The 23830-nt window shown below is 39.6% G+C and overlaps 1 protein-coding gene across 5 annotated transcripts in view; it reads left to right on the forward strand.

Moving 5' to 3' along the window:
• LOC131235512 (protein RMD5 homolog) overlaps positions 1-23830 on the forward strand; it is a 42750-nt gene that overhangs the window by 13596 nt on the left and 5324 nt on the right. For 2 of the 5 annotated variants that reach the window (XM_058232706.1, XM_058232708.1), the window contains 2 exons: positions 10535-10578; positions 10690-10733. The exons of 2 other annotated variants lie outside the window; for them this stretch is intronic. The gene's annotated coding sequence lies outside the window, so the exon portion shown is untranslated. Of the gene's footprint in view, positions 1-9441; positions 9466-10534; positions 10579-10689; positions 10734-23830 lie in introns of those variants that run through there. One more of the 5 variants, XM_058232709.1, reaches the window with a different exon arrangement.

Raw genomic sequence — 23830 nt, forward strand, 5'->3', positions numbered from 1 at the left:
TTTTTTTTAGTTCATGCCATGAAAAAACGGATGGATGACGTGGATATAAAATTCATACATCAAGGTGAGCTCCATAGTAAGGGTTGCACTGTCTTGGGTAAGGCCATAGCCTTACCTAATCTGCTCCTTTGTCCACCGTGAAATTATTAGAAAGAGAGTTGATGCATTGTTAAGTTATGATACGGTTGTTAGTTCCTCCAACACTTTGCGCATGTAAATATTAAATCCAAGCAAAAATGTGGCCCACATCATGATTATTAGTTGATATGAAAATCAATGGAATTGCATACTGCATCGTACCATTGGTTGTGCATTGATATTGATTTTGATATTGCATCTGGTCATTGGGTGTAACTGATGTACTGGCTGGATTTCAAAAAGCAAACGAGGGGTGGATGGACGGGTTGGATTTCGTACATGTTAAAGTCGTCTTCTGAAAAAAGTATCGCATAGGCGGCTATGCAAGATATGCAAACATTTCTCATTCGGTAGATGCCGACTCTGGTTCATCGCGCTTGATGAGATCCTGAAGAGCAAGTAAAAGAGCATGAGAAATTCTAATCTCGCTCGCTCGCGTGAGATTGCCATTTCAACACCCTTTTATGAGATCTGATCCGTTCATAAGGCAAGACTGACGGTGACTATGCATTTTCTTAAATAAAGACTGGCCCACTCATCAGAAGGATCAAACTTGCACAAGGGCAACCAACGGTTGTAATAGTGGTCGACAATCTGTATTCAAGCCACAACCATGGACTACCTGATTAATGAACGGCTGTAATTTTTGGGCCAGCTCATCGCTACATATCACCTCACTTGATGAGTGGTCCTAAATCAACTACCTCTGTTGAACCCACCGTGAAATTCGCTGTCGAATACTCAACCATCTCTGTTGAATCCAAACCGCGTGTACGCTCTAGGAGATTTTTAGACGGCTCATATCCACCAGCAACGCAAAAAGGATAATTCTGGTTATATATTTGGAGTTAGAACGTGAGCTGTTGAAATATTCATTACAACGGTCCACGTTAAGCACAACCATGATTGTTAGAAGTATCCTTTCAGAGTTAGTATCTTAGATGACGATTCTAATAATCGGATCATGTTTAAATGTGGGCCCAAATGGGGCGACACATGCAGGCATTTCTATGCTGTGACGCAGGAATATGTAACTCCTCCCTGCAAATACCCCCAAACCCCTCCCAATTTACTTCATTTGCTTCGATTCTAGGGTTTTGAAAGCTCTCTCTTTTTCATTTCCGTCTCTAATCGATCATGCCTGACTGCAGCTCTGGAGGTATCTCTCTCTTGTCTCAGGTTTTTCTTGGATTTAAGTAGAATATCTGCTACTAGGCTCAATGCCTCTTTCTATCTGATCTATTTGTTGATTTCTATTGATTTTAATGGATTTGACTACAATATCTGCTTGCCAAGATCGAATTTTTTGAGCTAGGATCGAATTTTTTGAGTTCTATTGTTTTCTTTTTGTAGATTTCTGTTGTTGTTTCGCAGATCTGTTTTTTTTTTTTTAAATTATTATTATTGATCTTTCTTTCCCTTTCCTTCTCCAATTGCTCTCGTTCACTCTGTCTCTGTGACGGTTCACCGACCTCTGCCTATCTTGTCTTTTCTTGTTTTGGATTTGTGCTGTTGGTGGAAATTAAATCTATTATTCCATCCATCTGATCTGTGCCCATGAAAATGACGGTAGGAAAGGAAAACAGGTAACACTAAAAAATTCTGGTGATTCTGGCTCTACCGTATCTCCCTTTTGCAGATTGAATTTCTATGGTCAATTGGGCATTTCTTTTGTACATAGCGTACATGCCTTGTGTACTGAGCTAACCATCTTAATTGGGCTAGGGACTCTTCATGGTGGGGCCCGCGCCTAGTTGAACATTTCTTCTAGTCAGGTGTGGCTCCTGTTTTGAATCAGGCTTCAGACTCCCGCTCCCGCTCCCGCTCCCGCTCCTGCTCCTACTTCCTAGCTATTTATTTTTGATAAAAAATTCAAACAGTCACTTCCCCGCTCCCGCCCTCGCACCCGAGTCTATTGCAGCTTTACTTCATGCTTCGTGCAACTATGGAGTGTAAACCCACATGATTGCTGGCTTGGATCTACTGGATGCATCCCATGTTAGCACTTTTATGTGGCAATTTGCCGCTTCAAGCTGTCTTGTGTGAATATTGATGCACTATCTTTCAATTGCTCTTTATGAGTGCCCAAGCATGAGAAACTCTTTACTCGGTAAAGATTTTACAAGTACCTAATCATGTTAGGATGAAACAGTTTACTGGGGAAATTTTTTACTAGTGTAAACAATTCACATAAGGGGTCATTTAGATCCCATATAAAATCCCCCTGTTTTGAACTCTTTGCACAGGCAAACTGTTTCATCATGTCATTTTTGGCTAACTGGTAACGTGTTTACTAGGTAAATGATTTTTTTTTTTCCTGTTTGGGTACTGGTATAGTGTTGTCATAAAGAAAGTGTTGTTAAAATTTGAAAAAATGACCATTGTTATGGCCTAGAGAGTTTGTGTAAATTTAAAATAGGTTTTTGGATGCAAACAATTGTGGAACTCTTGGTGTAATACTCTTTACAACTTTGCAAAAACTTTGCACCTTTTTCTTCCCATCCAAACACATGGTGTGAAGTGGATATGACTTGGGAAGATTATAGAAGCATCCAATGACTCTTACGTGGGTTTTTACATGCATTGTGAAACACAACGTTTTAGATGCAAACAATTGTGAGATTTTCAGTGTATAGTCTTTACAGCTTTGCACCCCCTTTTTTCCCATCCCAACATATAGTGTGAAGCGTTTACAACTTTGGAAGATTTTACAAGTATCAAATGACTCCTAAGTAAGTGGGTCCTTACTCTTACTCGGGTGGTAGACTCTCAGGAGTTTCAACACTGGGTCAAGGGTTCGAGTACCCACAGGTGGTGAAATTCCACTACGGTGTGCGTGTGTAAAAAAAAAAGACTCCTAAGTGGGATTTGCCTGCGTCCAAACAAACTCGTAAATTCCTTGCAATTAAAAGGGCAAAGTGGTAATCTCACTAATGCGCTTGATTTTGGAGGCATGATGAAATGAGGAGAAATCCAAAGCAAACCAGTTCAAATATATGTTGTTATTATAGCTTCTCTCTCGCTTTGGCGCAGCTGGCTGATGGGGAAGATTTGCCCAAGTGTAGACACCTTCAAGCTAAGCACAAGAATCACACAAAATAAAAAGAAATAATCTAGAATTTTTTTTTATTCAATTCAAATGTGCCTTAATACTACCATCTTAAGCCCTTATATAAGCTTTTGAAATGTACATATTAGGAAAACACATAATATCTTTGACAACCTATGACTTATTACAAATATGGAAAAAAGATAAAAGAGATAAGAATGTATTAAAGATATTTGATTAATAGATTATTCATAGCTAGTTGATTGATTTTTTTTTGCTAGCTAATTACCTAAATAGGAGGGTTGGGCCTCTTTATTGATGAGCCGATTGTTGGGCGGGGATTAATGGGCCTAGTCCTAGCCCTTGGGTCATGGGCCCAGATCATCCTGCATCAGTCCTCCCCTGCTTGAAAGAATTTCACTTCAGCGAGTTAATGGCCTGATAGTGCTCATAGAGGTTAGGATTTAGACACTGAAAGTTTGTGGCTGTGATTCATGTAGCATTGGAGAGAGGTTGTCCTTGCTAACGGACAAGAAACTTTTAGTAACTACATTGGTGTGTGGAGATGATTTGATCATTGAGAACATCAACGATCATGTCCATAGGTGGCAAGATGGTTGTAAATGTGATGGCTTGTTCTTCGATACCATCATCAGTATGGTGCCCATGATAAATTGAAAGATTTTCCGCATTGAAAGTAGGATTGATAGGTAAATTTGGTGGGAGATCTAAAACATAAATATTGGTACTAATGTTCTTTATGGTTTTGAACGGTTCTACATTGTGAATATGGAACTTCTTCGAAGTGCCGAGAGGCAAATGTTGAGGATGAATACGGGCCATAACCATGTCACCTTCCACAAATTCAATAAAGCAACGTCTTGTATTTGTATGTTGCTTATAACTTTCATTACTTGTGGTGATATTGCATTGAACGTCGTCATGCACTAGTTGCATGTGGCGGATGAAGTCATCTTCTACGCTTGGTCTTGGACTCCATGAGTAAAGGAACCAAATCGACTGGAAGACGCGGTCGTATGCTAATTATTGGTTCAAAAGTTGACATCCTTGTGGACTTGTTGACTGGGTTATTATAAGCAAATTCAGCCATGGGTTACTAGGTTTCCATGTAGCTATATGATTGCGGACAAGACACCATAGCTACTTGCCCAAGCTATGGTTGACCACTTCCGTTTGACCATCAATCTGAGGGTGGTGGGCACTAGAGAACTGATGCTTGGTTTTCGTTGCTGCCTAAAGAGTTTTCCATAAATAACTCTTGAACTTGGTATTACGATCAAACACAATTGTCTTTGGAAGCCTATGAAGGCGAACAACCTCTCGAAATAATAATTGAGCCATCTTGAGAGCGTTTGTTGTATTCGAGCATGGTATGAAATGAGCCATCTTTGAAAATCGATCAACTAGCACAAATACTGAATCAACTTTTTGAGCATTCTTTGGCAAACCCAGGACGAAGTCCATGTTGAGATCTTCCCATGGAGCATGTGAGATTAGCATTGGTTGATTAAAATTCACTTTTTTTTTTTTTTTTGCTTTTGACCCTTAACAAGCTAGCAAACCCTGTATAACTGGCAGATCTTTGCGACATCTGATTTTAGATGAGGCCAAAATTCTCTGTCTCCAACGAGGGCTAGGGTCTTATCGTGGCCCAAGTGACATCTACACCCACCGACTTATAACTCCTTCACAACGTACTTGCGGATGGATGTATTTGGTAGACAAAGTTGCGTTCCTCGGAACAAGTAGCCATCATGAATGCTGAAATGTGAGTCTCTCGCGGGCTCTCCACTAAGAATGCTTGTATAAATATGTTTGAAATCCATCTCATCAGTATACTCATGCCATCTCTTCGAATCCTGGAACAATAACCGTCATTGATGGCAATAGATGCGTGCGGCGGTTTAATGCATCAACAACTTGATTGTCCTCGCCAGACATATGATGAATGAGAAAAGAAAACTCTTAAAGGTAAGCGCTCTACTTGAAACAATGAGCACTTATCTTTTGCTGAGAGTTTAGGTACTTGAGTGCTTCATGATCAAAATATAGGACAAACTCATTGCCAACCAAATAGTGACGCCAATGTCGTAAGGTTTGAAATACGACATAAAAAGTCATACGTGGAGTATCGTTGCTTCGCATTAGAAAGCTTTTCGCTGAAGAAAGCTATTGGATGGCCCTCATGACTGAGAACTCCGCCAATGCAGATGTTTGAAGCATCACAACTCACCTCAAATACATTTTCAAAGTCTTGAAGGGGTAAAACTGGAGGTTCGGTCATCTTACGTTTGATCAAAAAAATGCTCTTGTTGTCGCGCTTGTCCATCGAAACTCTTGTTTCATTAAATCGGTAATCGGAGCCATGATGCTGCTGAAGTTATGCACAAAACATTTGTAACATGTGGTGAGGCCATGGAAACTATGATCTTCAAAGATAGTGGAAGGTGTTGGCGAATCAACAATGACTTTCACCTTGGCGGGTCTACTTCAACACCTTGCTACGAGACAATGTACCCTAAGAAGGCCATTGTCGTACTCATGAAGGTATGCTTTTTAAAGTTAACGTATGGGCCCTCACGATGGACTCTGAAGATAAGACTTGGGTGATTGAGGTGCTCATTTTGACTTACTGTATATAAGAATGTCGTCAAAATAGACAACGACAAACTTACCAATGAAAGGGTGTAACAACTAGCTCATGAAACTGCTAGGCGCATTTGTGAGACCAAATGACATAACTAGCCACTCATAGAGGCCGTCCTTCATCTTAAATGCAGTCTTCTATTCGTCACTAGGTTGGATGTGGATTTTGCGATATCCACTGCAAAGATCAATCTTCGATAAGATGCTAGCACTTAGCATCAAATCCAGCATATCATCAAGCCGATGAATGGGAAAACGGTACTTCAATGTAATTTTATTAATAGCTCAACTGTCTACACACATGCGTTAACTTTCATCCATCTTGGGAGTAAAGAGGGCTGGTACCGCACGTGGGCTTACTGATGCGGACACCAGGCCATTCAAAGCATATCAATGCAGGAGGCATGCGTTACCCATGTCAATGCAGTTAGATGACGGGTACGGGTCGGCTCTCTAGAGGTTGAAGACCTTACACGTATTCGTGACATGTGTAAGTTGCTTAAAGGAGACATTTGGATCGTTGGATTGTGAGTATGATGTGATCGGACCGTTGGATCGTTACGACCCACCTTCATTATGCCACCTACCACAATTTCCTATCCGTTCCTCAACTACTCCCTTTACGTGAGATTGTTCTTCCTCTCCAACGTCGGAAATTTTTCTTAGGGAAGCTTCTATCTGATCCATACAGGTATTCGTGTTCCTAGATTGCGCCTCAATTGCGGCCAAACGTTGGTTGATCATGTTCATCATCTCAGTCAACTATTCCATGTTCAAGATCGGGTGTAGACCAAACCCTCTACCAGTCCGAGTGGCCATACACAATAAGACTCAACTTAGATTTCCTAAAACACGACTCTAGGAGATTGTTTTGACACAAGCTTATGGACACCAACGATCCTAGCCTTTAAAATGATGCAAATGTGGAAAAATTCAGATCTAGACATTTTTTTAAAAAAATACGCAAATCTGAAAATTTCAGATCTAGACTCTATTTGCTATGCATGAAATCCTAGAAAAAATAAATAAAAAGAAAATTCTCGACTCTTGATAACTCGATATAAGATGACCCAATGCAAAGAACCTGGCTCTGATACCAAAAATTGATGTAGGACGGCTTAATCCAACCTTAAATGAACGTGGTATTTGAAAGGGGCAGATTTATGTAATCTTTAAAAACAAATAAAATATCAGCCTTATACATCATAAACACAAGAAATAAATAAGGTTAATGCAGCAATGATTATGGTCATCCATCACAAACACGAAGTATTGAATCTTAAAATATGAATTTAGTTGAATCCGGCGAAAGATAAAACTTTTGTCTTGCAATAGGTCCGTCTAACGATCCAAGTGGATTTGGAAATCTGGAAAATTCAGAAAAAAAATAAAAATTGGTGGTTCTTCAAATTTAGACTTTGGGTGATAGGTTTTGAAGAATGTCAAAATATGTAAATGTGGGGATGAAAATCTTTTAAGATCTAATAATTTAGAGAAAAAGAAACAGGATTGGCTTATAGATCTAAAGATTGTAGGAGAAAATGAAGAGAATAGGGTTAAAGAAAAGAGTACCTTGAAAAAAGAAAGAAAGAGAAGTAGAGGATGAGAAATCACTTCCCTGGGCCTAATGTCCACTTCCAATCACTGGAAGTTGAAGAAGAAATCATAAGAAGCAAAAAACTCTCTTTTTCTTTCATAAACATAACATCACATGCTTCAGGTTTATGGCAACCCTTATAAATTCGTAATTACATGACATTACCAAAATACTAATGCATCATATGTATGCGTTAGTATGTCAGACAAGTGCCATATCCAAGCCATCCATCACCAAGCATACTGCTATATAGATTCCATGTCCCAAGAAGGGTGTACTTTTTTAGTTCATTAACTTTTACGTGTCTTAATTATTATATGATAGCTGTATTTGTATATATGAACTTATTTTGGTTACAATTGGAGTGATTTATTACGGCAACACATGCTTTTTGGGCCCCATTAAATGAAAACTTATTATTTAATGTATTCTTTTTGTAATTCTTTTATTCCTAAATATGCAAATATGTTTATTTAGGCATGCCCTGAAGTTTCACTGAAAAATTCCATCATTTTCACTATGTTTCGCCATTTTTCTTCACATTTCCGGTTATCGCCGATAATGATACTATATCTCTATCTCTAGTCAGCGAAACTTGTAGCGATACCTACAACTCGAACACTGTTCAGGATATCCAATAGGATTAGGTTGCTCACCATGTTGTTCTCCACATAGTTGGTCAACAACGATTTCCAGGCTGGCTACCCTTGCGAATAGCTCGGTTATGCAATTGTCTCGCTGTTAATCGGTAAGCCTCCCTTGATAGATGTTACCACTGCAGGTAGAGATCGTGACGTCGGAAAGTAATGGATAGAATATATGGCGTTTTCTGGTTTAGAACAGAAGATTGCTAATGGGCTGAGGTTATAGACTTAAATGGATTGAAATATGCTGGATTTGGATTGGAATATGACTATATAAATATATATATTTTGGCTTCTAATGGGCTGGAATAGGGTTGTTTTCTTTTGTGGGGGGTTTTAATGTGATGGAATGAGCTGATTTTTGGGGTTTTAATGAGCTGGAATAGGGTTGATGTTGGAAGTTTTAATGGGTTGGAATATGGCCAATTTTGGGGGGTATTAATGGGTTAGAATGGGGCTGATTTTGAGGGTTTTAATGGGCTGGAAAATATGGCTGATTTTAAGGGTTTTAATGGGTTGAAATATTGGCCGATTTGGGAGCTTTAATGGGCTGGAACGTGGTTGATTTTTGAGGGTTTTAATGGGCTAGATTATGAAGGCAGATGGTTGAAAAAATTTCTGCAGTCTCCCATTGTCAATTGGACTTTTGGGCTTTGTAAAAGAAAAGAAAAGAAAAGGTGAATGGGGGTAGGAGGGATGCGATGAAGAAAATAAGGGAAAAGAGGCAGAATTTTATGATTAAAGAACCTAGAAACAATAATATTGAGAATGTTGTTGATCTAGGACTTCAACCTATAGCTGTTTTAACCTACTCTGATACGAAACTGGCGCAGTCAGCTGATGGGTATGAATGATCCACTCAAGTGTAGGCCACTCCAAGCTAAGCACAAGAAGAATCACACAAAGTAGAAAGAAACATTGTAGATTTTATTTTATTTTTTTAAATTCAATTCAAAGGTGGCTTCATACTACTCAGCTTGGCCCCTTGTATAAGCTCTTGAAACGTACATATAAAGAAAATACATAATGTCATTGACAACAAGTGCCTTATTACAAAAATGGAAAAGAGATAAGAATGCATTAAAAATGTTAGGCTAATAGATTATTGATAGCTAACTAATTGATTTTTTGTTAGCTAATTACTTAAACAAGCTATCTATCTAAATAGGAGGCTTGGGCCTCTTTATTGATGGGCCAACTGTTGGGCTTGGCGTAACGGGCCTAGGCTTGGCCCATAGGTTGTAGGCCCAGATAAGCCTGCATCACACTCTTATCCCCTCCCCCCATGTTTACTTCCCATCATGGTTCTCTTTTGATGTGCGTCGAGTGTGCTCTGTTCCCCCACCCTTTCCATTTTTCACTCTTCCGAGGTAAGAGAGAATGAATGAGAATTTTCTTTTGCTCTTTTCCATAAGAAAACCCTTGTCTATTTCTCTTTCATTGGATTTTTCTTAACTTCTTTTTTAAAGATCTTAGCTTTTCAAGGCTCTTCTCTATGAATTCCTTCTTCTCAATCCTTCTAGCAGCGGGTTCCTCTTGTTAGAAAATTTTGTTTTTTGTGTTTTGTTTTGTTTTGTTTTTTATTATTTTTTATTATTTTTAATTTTAAATTTTCTTTCTTGTGGCATATATTATATTATATTTCTCAAAATCATTTGTTTGTTTTTGGATTTTAATAGGTTCTGTGCAACACTAGGAATTGTCTTCATGTTTTCGAGCATTTTTTTATTTCTAAAATTTTTGTTTGGAAGAAAAATAATTTTTGATGATTATTACATTTGATTTATTATTTATTGAATTTTTGGTTGAGTAATTTAATTCGAAGATGGCCAGTTTTTTTTTTTTTCTTTCTTTCTTTCTTTCTTTCCAGGAATAGTTTAGTGTATCCATAAAAAATATTGTGCAGTGACCGAAATTCAAAAATTGTTAATGCAGCAAACTAGCATGGGTTGCGGACCTCTGTTCATCGATCAGTCAGGTCCTAAAGTGGATGGTCATGTATAAAAATACACTGATAGGACAATCTTAACTTTGTTAAATTTGCCGGTTTATTTCTTGTTTTTATCCTTTGGATGCCCATTTTCTGTTGCCATTTGCCAATTGGTTTGCTAGGATTATTTAATCTGCATGACTTTTGTGCTACAGCCTCTCCATGCAAAGGCCGATTTGATGAATGGTCCATATCTTATCAACATGTGCAATATGTATGGTTTTTAAACATCAAAATTCTATGCCTGCGTTGAACACAGATACCACGCCTTTCCTTATTAAAGAAATTTGGTGGTATTTGAGTTTGTACATTTAATAATGGTCGGTTGGCAATTTGGTGATTACATGATTTTTGGATTAGAATTAGTAATTTTGGAGTACTGAAAAAGAATACATGCACGGTTCTCCCTTTATTTTCAATGAAGTGCTTTAATTGTCACTTTGTTGCAGGATACAACTAAGTGCTTGCAAAATATCTTAGCTGTCAAAAGCAGGTATTTTATCTATTCATCCTCATAAGCTTCCATGCCTTTCTTTATTAGATGTCAACAAAAGAATAACTACTATGTTATCAATGAATTGCTTTAACTGTCACTTTGTTGCAGGATACAACTAAGTGCTTGCAACATATCTTAGCTGTCAAAAGCAGGTATTTTATTTATTCATCCTTGCGAGCTTCCATGCCTTTCTTTATTAGATGCCAACAAAAGAATAACTATCATGCTTACCTTCTCCACCCTCGCTAAAGTGCTGATATGGTCAGGAAAATGTAGAATTTATTTGAGAAACATGTCTTTTGACTGAATTATCATCATGGAAGGTCTTCATTGCTCGTCATTTCTTCTCTACTTGTGATGAGTTTGAGAGATTATATTCATTTTGAGGTTTGGTAAAGACATTGTACCTTTAATATATTGATGGTGAGAGAGCAATCATATCGTCATTGCATATGAGCTTTGACAATTCCATGGAGTAAGACATTCATTGTTTGATCCCCACCCTCAAAATAAGTTTGTTATATGCATTGGCTGATTTTGTCAAAATATCATATCCATAGAATCCGAGATCTTGTAGTTAATAGATGGTAATAGATAGGACAATTCTTTAAACCCGTTAATTTTCCTAGATATTTTCTGCAATTTTCATTTTTATTGGTAGATAGGATAATTCTTTAAACCCTCAACTATCCTATTTTATTTTATTTTATTTTATTATTTTTTTTTTTTGTATTTCTCAATTGTATGTTATATAAGGCAATCCTTTAAACCACTAAACATTGATACCGTTACTTAAAATCTTGAATATTGCAGATATTGGGAAATGAATTGTTCTTTTACGGGAAACATTATGAAAATGGTGGAAGTTTCCAATGAGACTTCAGGAGATGTTAAAAGAATCCACAATAAGTAATTTTCCATTGTTTAAGGACAAAACCATGCGTTGTCCGCCATAGGTGATGTAATTATATCCAAATGGGCTCATATCATTCAGATGTCATGCAATAAAAGTAATAAACACAAACAATACAAGCATAAACTAAGAGTGCAAAAAATATACCATGGCCCTAGATCCACATTGTGTTACAAGTTGGCTCAAAGTCATTGTCCTCACTCGCACTTGGGCGACCATAATACTGTTGCTCCACGTATCAACAGTACTGTGCCTAGGTCATGACATAATGATACTAAGCCATATGATGTACCTTCTAAGATATTGTTGGTACTCATTCTCTCAATATTGCACCAATATGCCCATTGCTGAATATTGAGACTGTACCATTACTATCATTGATGCTTCATCTGGCACAGATAATGGCTATGGCTGGACACCTCCATATACCCATATCCATATCTCGGATATTCATAGCTATAGGCCTGTTCGTATCCATAGCGATACTCTTTGACTATAGCCATATGCAAGTAATGTGAACGAGTGTTGTAATTGTGAAATCATGGCGTGCCGTAACGGCCGTTATGTTAAGGTAATGGAGGCAACTGTTACACGTTATAGGGCCGTAACGATCGTAGTGGTTGTTATGGAAAAAAATTACCTGTAATAGTCATTTCTTTGAAAGGTGAAATTTTATTAAGAAAAGGAAAAGGAAAAACAAAGACAAAATAAACCTAAAAAGCCAAACAAAAACCAAAAAAGAATACAAAAAACAGAAACAAACCTAGAAGCTAGAGAATACCTAAGACTAAAATACAACAACAACCAGCTCAAAAACCCCTCGAAAAACATTACGGGCCCCAGTCCCACATGAATTGAAGAACCCTCGAAAAGACCCCTGCCTCCTCTTTTTTTTTTTTGTTGTTGTTGTTGTTGTTGTTGTTGTGGAAGCAAGGATCATTCCTTTCAACCAAACAACCCAGAAAACTGCAAGGCTATCCGCCATATTTTTTCCCCATTTTCCCCCCCATCCAAGGCATGCCACACCAGAAGGTAGCTATCGATGGAGCACGGCATAACCCACATGACTGAAGGAAGAGCTAGGATCTCATTCCACACACCAAGAGAGAAAGTACAGTGAAGGAAAAGATGATCCATTGACTCAACTTGCTTGTTAACACAGCAGGCAAACGTTCGGGAGAATCTCAGACCCTGTTTTTGCAAGTTGTCAACTGTAAGGATTCTTTTCCTTCCCACTAACGAAGCAACTTCGGGAGGAGCTCCATACTTCCACACTTCTGCCATAGAATGCTGATTTTCCGAATTTCCAGCTTGAATGAGATCCGAATAAAAAGATCTAACTGAAAAAAATCTGGATGCAACCAGCTTCCAAATGATTGAGTCTTGGGTCCCTCTTGGAATCTTGATATATCCCGCAAAAGCAAAGGAAGGGAAGTAAGAGAGTCAATTTCAAAATACCTCAAGTTTCTCCTCATAGGAGGAGACGGAATCCTTTCTACCCCATTCCAAGAAAAACAAGCAGCAACTAGAATATCCTTATCCGGAGAAAGAGCCACAAGCTCCGGATACAAACATCTCAACGGTTGATTGGAAATCCAATGATCTGGCCAGAATTTGATTCCATTATGTTCACCAGCTGAAAGTTTGGATCTCTCAAAAACGAGGGGAGCTATACTATTTATATTCCTGCAAGCATTGGACATCTTATAAGCTGAGGATTGCTTAATCCACCAACCTGTAGGAGACGTCCCGTATTTAGCTGCCAAGATAGCTTTCCACAGGCGCCCATCTTTGTAGGAGAACCGCCAGATCCGTTTGCCCAAAAGGGAGTTATTAACCAGATCTAATCTCTTGATACCTGCTCCTCCGTGAGGTTGAGGGGTACATACATCTTTCCAATTTAAAAGATGAAATTTCCTAGAATCTGATCCACCCTCCCAAAGAAAGTCTCTGCACATTCTATCAATCTTCTGCATCGCTTAGTTTGGGCATTTGAACAGAGACATAAGGTAACCAGGAAGATTCGATAGGCACGCTTTAAGAAGGGTCAATCTGCTGCCAAGGGACATCGTTTTTCTTTTCCAACCTGATAATCTTTTTTGAATTCTCTGTATAATCTTATCCCAAAGAGAAACAAGAGGTTTGCCAACACACAAAGGGAGCCCACGATATGAGGTTGGAAAGGATCCTACCTGACAACCGAGCAAATTCGCCAACCGATGAGAGGATTATGGCAAAATGTGATTCCCAAAGAGTTCATATTTGGATTTTTTTTTTTGAAAGATAATATATATATATATATAGGGAGAAAACAGGACAATACAGGAAAAACAAGAAAAACAAAGATTTCGTTGAGGAGGCGGAAACAAAGCTAGACTCCTAAAAACAGAAAATCGTAATCTTTTAAAACATCCACTTGAGCGGCCCACTCTATTAGAAATCGTTTGGCTTTGGAAGCAACCACATCTGCGGGTTAGATTCGTTCCTGAAGCATTTACTATTCCTTTCTTCCCAAACACACCACCAGATTGCAAGGATCGCCATATGCCAAATTTGGGTCTTTGTTTTTCCTATCCTAATACCATGCCAGGCTTTCAGAAGGAGGTCCACTGATTCCGAAAGGCACCAAAAAATGCTGAAACGAGAAGTAAAATCTGCCCAAATGCTTGTAATAAACGGACAATGGACCAGAAGGTGATCGACCGACTCTTCATTCCTCATACAACATAAACAGATGTTAGTTAAGACCAAAACTCTTTTCCTCAGGTTGTCAATTGCAGGATTTTTTTTTTTTTTTGCCTACCAGCCACCCAAAAGCCACTATCTTATGAGGGGCCGAGTATTTCCAGATATGATGAAAGGGGGAATCTTCTGAAGGCCTGTGGATAGAATGGATCAGGTTATAGCACGATTTAACTGTAAAGATGGATTTGTCCAGTCTCCAAAATATGCCTTCAGCTGATTAGGATCAGATTTGTATATGACTTCCAGCAGAGAAACGAATTTGGAGATTTCCCAATCCTCCAGGTTCCTTCTACACTGCAGATTCCAAACTGTCTTCCCATCCGTAACTGAATAGCAATCGGCAACGCAATTGTCTTGATTCGGGGTGAGGCGAAATATGTTTGGAAATCTGACTTTAAGGGGCGTATCTCCCAGCCAAGGATCTTTCCAAAACTGAATTCTATCTCCCTTGCCAAGCTCAAAACCAATCCCTTTGATAACATTCTTTTTCATATGGAGAATACCCCTCCATATAGCCGAGGCCCTGTAGGCGGATGAGTCTTTTGTCCACCAGCCACCTGATGAAGAACCTTACTTGCTTTTGATGATGTTGTTCCACATATTTCCATCTTCTGTACCCAATCTCTAAGTCCACTTTCCTAACAACGCTCGATTAATCATCTTTAAATCTTTGATTCCAGCTCCCCCTTCTTTTATGTGCTTACAAACCTACTTCCAATCAACAAGGTGAAATCTCTTCTTTTCCTCCTTTCCTTGCCATAGGAAATCACTTCTAAGTTTGTATAAGGAAACCAAAACTGAGGCCGGACACCTGTATAAAGACATGAAATGCAAGGGTAAGTTGGAAAGGGCAGCCTTGATGAGGGTTAAGCGGTCTCCGAGCGAGAGATAGCGGCTTTTTCATCTGGCAAGATATTTTTCGAACTTATGAATGACTTTGTCCCATAAAGACTTTGGAGGCATGCCAACACAATGGAAGGCCAACATAAGTGGTCAGGAAAGCAGCCGTGGAGCACCCGAATAAGCCTGTAAACTCGCTAACCTCTTCTTTCTCCATGTTGACCCCAAACAACTTCGACTTTGCCATGTTTACTCTCAAACCAGACACAACCTCGAAGCAACAGACCGTTGTGCGTAAATTATCCACTTTGTCCAGCTTTGCGTCTGAGAAGATCAGGATGTCATCCGCAAATTGAACATGAGTTATAGAAGAGGGCATACCTTTCATGCGAATGCCGTTTAGAATTCCTTCCTCTTGGCCTTTGTGTAACATCCTGGATAGGGCTTCTCCCACTATGCAAAAAAGGAAAGGGGACAAAGGGTCACCTTGCCTTAAACCTCTTGAACTATTGAAGAATCTTTTCAGGGATCTGTTCAGAATAACCGAAAAATGCGCTGAACCAATACACTCGCCGATCCATCTTCTCCATTTATCGCCAAAACCCATATGCTTCATCATTATTGCAAGAAAATCCAGTCCACGTGGTCATATGCTTTTTCTATGTCCAGACTATAGAGGATGCTTTTCCGCCCAGATATATGGATGGAATGCAGACATTCATTCGCAATAAGCGCACAGTCGATAATCTGTTTGCTCGGAATAAACGCACACTGGTTAGAGGAAATGACTGAACCTATAACCTTCTTCAGACGAGATGTCAAAACTTTCGCTAGAATTTTATAGGGCCCCCTATCAGGCTAATCAATCTGAATTCGCTGAAGGCAGCCACTCCTGAGAATTTAGGAATTAAAGCGATAAATGAGGCCCCTAGGCCTTTAGATAATCTCCCTTTTTTGTGGAATTCATAAAAGAAATCCATGACATCTTCTTTGATAATTTCCCAAAACAACTGAAAGAACATAATGGGATACCCATCTGGGCCAGGGGCCTTTTCCCTGCCTAAGGAACCAACTGCCATCTTCACTACTTCAACAGAGAAAGGGGCTTCAAGAAGAGAGACATCAACTTCAGAAATTCTATCAACTTGTAGATGGTCCAGACGAGGTCTATTCCAAGCACTATCTTGAAGCAGATGGTTAAAATAGGAAACAACCTCTTTCACTATAACATCTTTGTCATCAATCCGAGTGTCGTTGACGATAATACTGCTGATCTTGTTTTGCTCTAGCATGCATACTGGCTATGGAATGAAAGTATTTTGTATTCTTGTCCCCTTCTTTTAACCATTTCAAGTGAGATTTTTGCTTCCAAGAGATCTCCTTTTGAAGAATTATGTCGGATAGAGTTTGACTGAGCTGGATTCTCCTGGCCAGAGTATTGGGCGACATCGGGCTAACTTCTGCACGGGCATCAAGTAGACGCAATTCAGATAGGATTGATTCCATTTCTGCTCCTTGTTGCACTGAGTTAATTGATGCCACTGTTTTAATTTTTCCTTTAGGAGTTTAAGCTTGGAACAAAGTCTAAAGCCTGCAAAACCATTTACCTTAAAATCAACCCACCAGTCAGAGATCATTTTGTGAAAACACAAAATTTTAAACCAAGAAATATCGAATCGAAAAGGTTTCGGACCCCAATTAGGCTCCTCAATTGAAAGAAGAATAGGCCAATGGTCAGAAGTAGTTCTCGGAAGAACTGATTGAGAAGTAGCAGGGAACAGATCCAACCATTCAGGAGAAACTAAGAATCTATCCAGTCTACATAGAATTGGATTCAACCTCCCATTGGTCCAAGTATATCTGGAACCGAGTAAGGGGAGATCCACCAAATAATGATCGTCGATCTAGGAGGAAAATGCTCTCATTGCTGTATTGTCTCTTGAACTGTTAGATTTTTCTTCAGCAGATCTGATCATATTGAAGTCCCCAACAAAACAACAAGAGCCTGTGAACCTCCGTTTAACCTCAGTAAGTTCGTTCCAAAAGTCTTTCCTCATAGCTTCAGTAGAAGGACAATACACAGAACAGATGAGAAAAGAAGAGCCAGAGGAGGTATCCTGCAGAATTGCTGAAATCGAAAACTTCCCAACCCAGTTGTTTTGAAGCACCCATGAAGAGGATTTCCAAGCTAACAGGATCCTGCCTGCACTGCCCACTGTATCAAGGGTGACCCATCTGGCATCCTTTGCCTTCCAAAGCGTTCCCATTAAGCGATCATCGATTTTTTGAACCTTTGTTTCCTGAGTTCATATTTGGATTTGTTTACCTTAAGACCCGAAATAACCTCAAATCAGCATAATGACATGGTCAGGAAGTCATTCATGTAGTCTTACGCCTCAAAGAATAGTAAGGTATCGGCTGCGAATTGAAGATGACAAATAGGAGTCAAAAAATTTTCCACTTGGAATCCTCGGAAGAGACCCGTTTCTTGCCCACAACTTAACATTCTACTTAAAACTTCTGAGATGATTAAGAGGAGGAAGGGGATCACCCTGACGAAGCCCGTTTGAAGACCCGAAATAGCCAAAAGGCGATTCGTTAATTAATATAAAAAATTTGGCTGAAGAAATACACAAGGACATCCATTGTCTCCACTTCGAACTAAAACCCAACCACCTTAGCATATAATCTAAGAACGACCAATTTACATGGTTATCAGCCTTCTCTAAATTCAATTTACACACAATCCTTTTTTTATTATTTTTATTTTTTATTTTTTTTAAATTCTTTAAGTAGGAGTCAAGGCATTCGTTTGCAATGTGAACTGAGTCCAAAATCTGTCTGCCTGAGACAAAAGTGGTTTGGAAGTTGGATATGACCGAAGGAATTACCTTCCACAAGCTTTTTCTTGGAATTTTCGCTAAAATCTTTTAAGGACTACCAATAAGACTAATAGGACGAAAATCCTTTAACTTTACCATCCCTCCGAGTTTAGGAATAAGCACAATAAAGGTGCTACCCAATTCCTTTGGGATATAGCCCTTCTTGAAAAAAATCGTTAACAAAAAGGAATAAGTCCTTGCTAACCATACTCCAAAAGGATTGGAAAAATAAGATGGGAAAATCATTTGGTCTATGAGATTTGTCCTTTTTCATACTTGCACATCATAGACTTGTGTGGATAGCTGCTTAGAAGGTGTATGGCACGGCGAAGTTTTGCATCCGAACTAGGCGTGGGCAGTGATGGTGGCTGGTTTGCAAGTGGCAGAGTGCTACTCCCGGGTGGGATCCCATGTGTGCTAGACCCTGAGATGTAGGAGAAACCTTTTGGATTTGAGGCAGATGAACTTATCGCCCTCTTAGGCCGACTGCTGCTTATTTTCCCTACAAATGACAAAGACTCATGGGTTTGGAGAGAGCACTCGCCGGGTACCTTCTCTGTTAAATACTTCTACAGTTTGCTTCACCCCTTCGAAACCTGGCTCAAGAAGGTTTTGCATTCCACTTTTGGTCTTATGGAGTGCCATCTAAAGTGGTGGCCTTCACATGGCTGGTGGGCATGCGTAAGGTGTTAACAATAGACAATCTTCAAAAAGAGCCATGGTCATCCTGAATGTGTTGCATGTGTTGTGAAGATGCAGAATCTATCAACCATCTCTTCATCCTTTGCCCCTTCGTTCGAAAGATATGGGACCATGTTATATCTGATTTGGATGTGTATTGGGTCATGCTAGCCTCGGTTAGAGATTTGTTGGCGTGGCATGTAGGTTATAGCGGGAAACACAGGAGGGAGAGGTAGCTGATGTCGGTGCCGGCTGTGTGGTGGTCTTTACGGGGCGAAAGGAATCGAAGGCATTTCCGGAACAACTCTAACTCTCTGGAAGCGATTGTCAACTTGATTTCTTTGTTAGTTTCAGAATGGGCCGTCTATTGTGTTAATCACTAGTAGTTGGGTGCCTGCAAAATAATAATAATAATAATTTGTTAGCTCTAACCAACTTTATCCCTCGACATAATGTCAATAAGCTCTTTACATTGCCGAAGCCTTTTGAAGCAATCTTTTGGCATTAGACCTTCCTTTCGTTGTTGTCTAGCATATTAATGGATTCTTCCAATGACTGTTGTCTGCCCATTTCTGCCTCTTTCATTGTTCTGCTCCATCACTCGACACCTCATCTGTCTCAAACAAGAGCGATGGTGATTAGAAGCTGGCTCCAGAAGAGTGACTTGGCATTAGAATGTAAGTTGGTGGTCCCCCTATTTATCACTTAGGAATCCATGCAGTCTGCGTAAAATAGGCAAATCCCAGTTGTTGGACCACATGAAGGATAACTATTACTTGGGAGATCCACCATCTTGATGTGATTCACAAACTACCTCGCTGAACCCATGCACTTTGCTTAGCCACCCTACTTTCTTCATTGAATCTTATCGTATAGAAATTGCCATCAGTGCAGTATTTTATTGGGCTATCCCTCATTTCTCCAACTGTGCTGAGTTCCTTCCAAGATCCCTTCTTGAGGCCTCATCAATAATACTGTAAATGTATGATATACTCCAAACCGATAGGACAAGTACATCTTGGGGATTTATGCACACCAAGTAGTTCCCTAATGTAGATGTCGATTTTATTGAAGCATTCCCTATCTCAAATTCAAATGATACCAGCCACTGATTTCGACGAAGGGACAAATTCCTAACAAGAGTTGAAATTGCTCTCTAACGACCTCTCAATTGGATTCATAATTCAAAGGTCATGCCAGTCTTGTGCTTCCTCACCATGTTCCTAACAATTGCTCCTTTCACTGACCCCAACCCTTTAACGTTGAAGGAGAATCTTCATTGGCATCTTTTCCTATTCTACATGTTGCTGACCTCCTTAGCTTAGCTGATGCTGATACCGAATTGTACTCTTCTTGAAAAGTCTTTTCCCCTTTCGATTGAGCCTTTCCATGCATATCATACCTTTTTCAATCTGTTCAAAGGATTGTTGCAGATCTGCTCTTGCTCCATTGCAGGATACCCCAATCTTGTGATCTCCAGGGATTTGTTGGCTTCATCTATGTGATTTGAATCACTTTGCTCATCTCTCGACAAATTCAGGTAGTATCCCTTCACTTTATGGCATTAAAAAAATAAAAATAAATCTTTACAACAACTTCCCTTGGCCGACTTCTTTTATTTGTCCCACAGAATAGTTGAACCCCAATCCCCACGGTTGCATCTGTAGCTTTCAATCTTCTATCTCTTGTTATCCTGTGGTTAGTATTGCTTGCAGTTCTTTGTATCTCATCCCTTTAAGAATTATTGGTTGATCCCTCTTTTTGCGGCTGCATTTGGGATTTTGGCAGTGGTTTTGATATTAGCCTTTCATACATCTTTTTGAAAGGCATAAATGCACATGCTTGTTTTGGTACTCTACTCATATGTGACATATAGCCTTTTTTGAGGCTTTTTGCTTGCTTCATTGCAGATCTGATCGGCGACCTTTAGGGAATTGTTCGGTTCATCTGTATATGATTAGAATGACTCCACTCATCTCCTGACAAATTTGGGCAGTATTGCTTGCACTTTATGGCATTATCTCATCTATATAACAGCTTCCCTTGGCTGACTTCTTTGCTTTGTTCATCAAAATATATCTATTGTGTGTGGTGTTTACCGTAGATTCCAACAGTGAGGTCTCTCAAACTAAAGCTTCAATCGAATCCCCATCCCCAATGGCTGCATATGTGGCTTCCTATTTACACTCTTGCATACTTTATCCCCGCCCTGTGTATTGCATGTGATGATCCCTTCGATTTCTTCCCTTTCTTTTAGAATTGTTGGTTCATCTCTCTTTTCACGGTTGCATTTTGGGACTTTGGGCTACATGCTCAGTATATGAGTTTGCTCTTTTGCCATCCAACCTGGCAAGAGTGGACTGGGATACTCTTGAAACTGGCGGATTCACCTCATCCATTAACAGTCCTTCGGTGGTTTTGATGTCAGCTGTTCATACATCTCCTTGAAAGGTATCAATGCATGCACATCTTCTAGCATTTTGCTCATGGGCGCAACACGTAACGTTCCTTGGGGCTCTTGGTTGTCGAGACGTTTTGTTCAAGTATTCCCATATCTTCATTCGTGCTTCCTTGAAATTACCCTGACACAGTAACTTGCTTCCTTTCACAATGCCTCTTTTAGTGCCTCATAGTCTACCTTGGTGCAGACTGCAACACTTCTGCTATAGGTATTGACACATCACCTGCAACTGTAGAAGTCCTTCACGGATATGACTACTCTCTCCAGCCTTTGCTAATTGTCTCTAGCACTGTAGGGTTTCATATGCATTTTTTGAAATTTGAATTTCCCCCCATACTGACAGATCTGGCAGTGATGTCCTTAATCTGAGGTGGCATTGCTGATATGTGATGCGTCCTGACGACGGTCCTTCCCTGCTGCTAATTGGACCTTGAGTTGGCAGATCCCACCTTCTACTTCAGGGTCACCCAATCTATGTGGTTGCCATCTTTCCTCTTGAGAGCAATGCTGAGCTGAAGTTGATGTTCTGGTCTTGTGGCTGTTTGCCTGAGCTTTGCCTTTGAATGGATCGGGAACACTTTCTCCCTAATTTAAAGCTTCTTCAGGACTAGATTCACCTCCCTCTTGTGGTAGATCTCCCCTTTATCGAATTCCACCGTTTCAGCTTTGATTTTACTTGGATATACCTCCAGAACCTTCCGATAACAACTTTCAGCTTCCATGAAAGTTTTCAAGAATCATGCGTGTAACAGTATTCCATTCACTTTGATCTAGATGGCCACACCGTCAGAGGGATAATATCCTATGACCAGGGAATCACTGCTGCTATCCCACTGTTAACCCCTTGGTTTTGGAGAGTTCTTTTCCGTTGAGTAGGCCTTGATGGGGACTTGGCATGCAATTTAACAATCTGCACCTCTTCTCTCTTCTCCTTAAATTAACTGATCCCTTATGATATTCCAGAAATCTTTTCGTCATTGATATTGTTGATGGTTGCTCCCACCAAAGCCTTGCTTAGAAGGGTTCTGTTGATTTGCTGCTTAGTTATCCACCTGCAGCATCTTGTCTGCCACATCTATGGCCTTTGCCTTGCTTCCGTTGGCAAGATTGGTGACTTTGGATCTCTATAGCTTCTTATCACCTTGGTTTCGGATTGATGAGGGATTTCTTGAGTTTTCAGTTGATGGTGTGATAGGTTTAGGCTCTGATACCAATTAAACCCTGAACAATAAATCCTACACAATTAAACCCTAAACAACAAACCCTAATGGATAGTGCAGGGAAAAGGAGCGTAAAAAATAATGTCTTTAATAAAATGAAAGCGGGAAACACGATATGCTAATAATCATTTAACGCGGACTTTGAACTTAAAGCAAGTCTTATTTCTGATAAGCATTACAGACTTGGAGAGTTTTAGGATGAAAGTATCCAGCACCTTGTCTTACTCTTGAGAGGAAATCAATGGCCCTAGTGCTTCCCCACTGGTTTCAAACTGAAAGAAAGCAAAATCCTTGAATCTTCTCATCCCAGAGAGTTTTAGGATGAAAGTATCCAGCACCTTGTCTTACTCTTGAGATCTTTGGTGGACTTTCCACTCCCTTATTGTAAGGCATAAACGACATGAATAGTGTTATTGCACTATCTCCTTGATCCTTTCCATTTTCTCCATGGAGTTGAACTTCTTTCCATTCACCGTCCCCCATTTTTTTTTTTTTTCCATTTGTAAGATCAGTATTCTTGAGTCAAAGACTAACCCGAAGTGCTTATAAAATTATTTTATAGAATAACATGTTTTGAAAGCTCGAGTCCAGTACCTTCCTTCCGCATCCACTCATCTCGACCACTAAAGTGAGTATGCACCCAAGACCTTCCTATCCACATCTCTCCCACCAAAGCTACCACTAAAGCAAGTACACGCTTTCTTAAATAATGTAGTTATATTATTCAGTCATATAAATATATGGGTAGGTGGAATAGACAAAGGTCCACTTGAGCCATACCCGATTACTTGAATGGGCCTATTTTCTGACCTAAACTGAACCAAAACTGATCAATTTAGCCTGAACCCATGTTTTAAGCAGGTCAGGTTGGTTGGTTCTAGTGTCGACTCGGCCCATTGCCTGTCCTAACCATAACTACATGCAAAAGTTGCCCAACGTTCAAGAAATAATGAACTAAACGAGAGAAAAATAGTATCTTACAATTATCTTGTAGCATTCAACGCTCGTGTCGGTATCAAGAATTCAAGATGGTAATGTATGAGTATCATAAGCTATCCAGTTACTTCTCAAGATGGTAATATATGAGTATCATAAGCTACTAGTTACTTCTTAAGTGAGCTGATATTTGGGCTCTATAATTCAAAATCATTGGAGGATTGATGTAGGGGTGGCAATGGGTTGGGTGGCCTGACCCTGTAGGGCTTGGGCCCTAAAACTTGGCCCCAGGGTTGGATGTGGCTTGAAATGGCCAGTTAGCGTATAGGGCCAATGATGAATGACCCGGTTTGATCCAATTATTAAGTGAGCCATTGTTGTATGAAAGAATGGATAATTTGATGGCACTTGTGAGCAGTCCCATTCAACATACAAGTAGAGTTTAAAAGTACTTTTGAATTTGGGGTCATGTTTCTATGATCAAAACTGCTTATATGATGAACTCATTGCAGATGGTGGTAAACTGCAAAAAAAAAAGAAAAAAAAAATTGGACTATTTCAAACCTCTAAT

Source organism: Magnolia sinica, chromosome 19 (genome assembly GCF_029962835.1).
Source record: "Magnolia sinica isolate HGM2019 chromosome 19, MsV1, whole genome shotgun sequence".
Taxonomy (NCBI): Eukaryota; Viridiplantae; Streptophyta; class Magnoliopsida; order Magnoliales; family Magnoliaceae; genus Magnolia; species Magnolia sinica.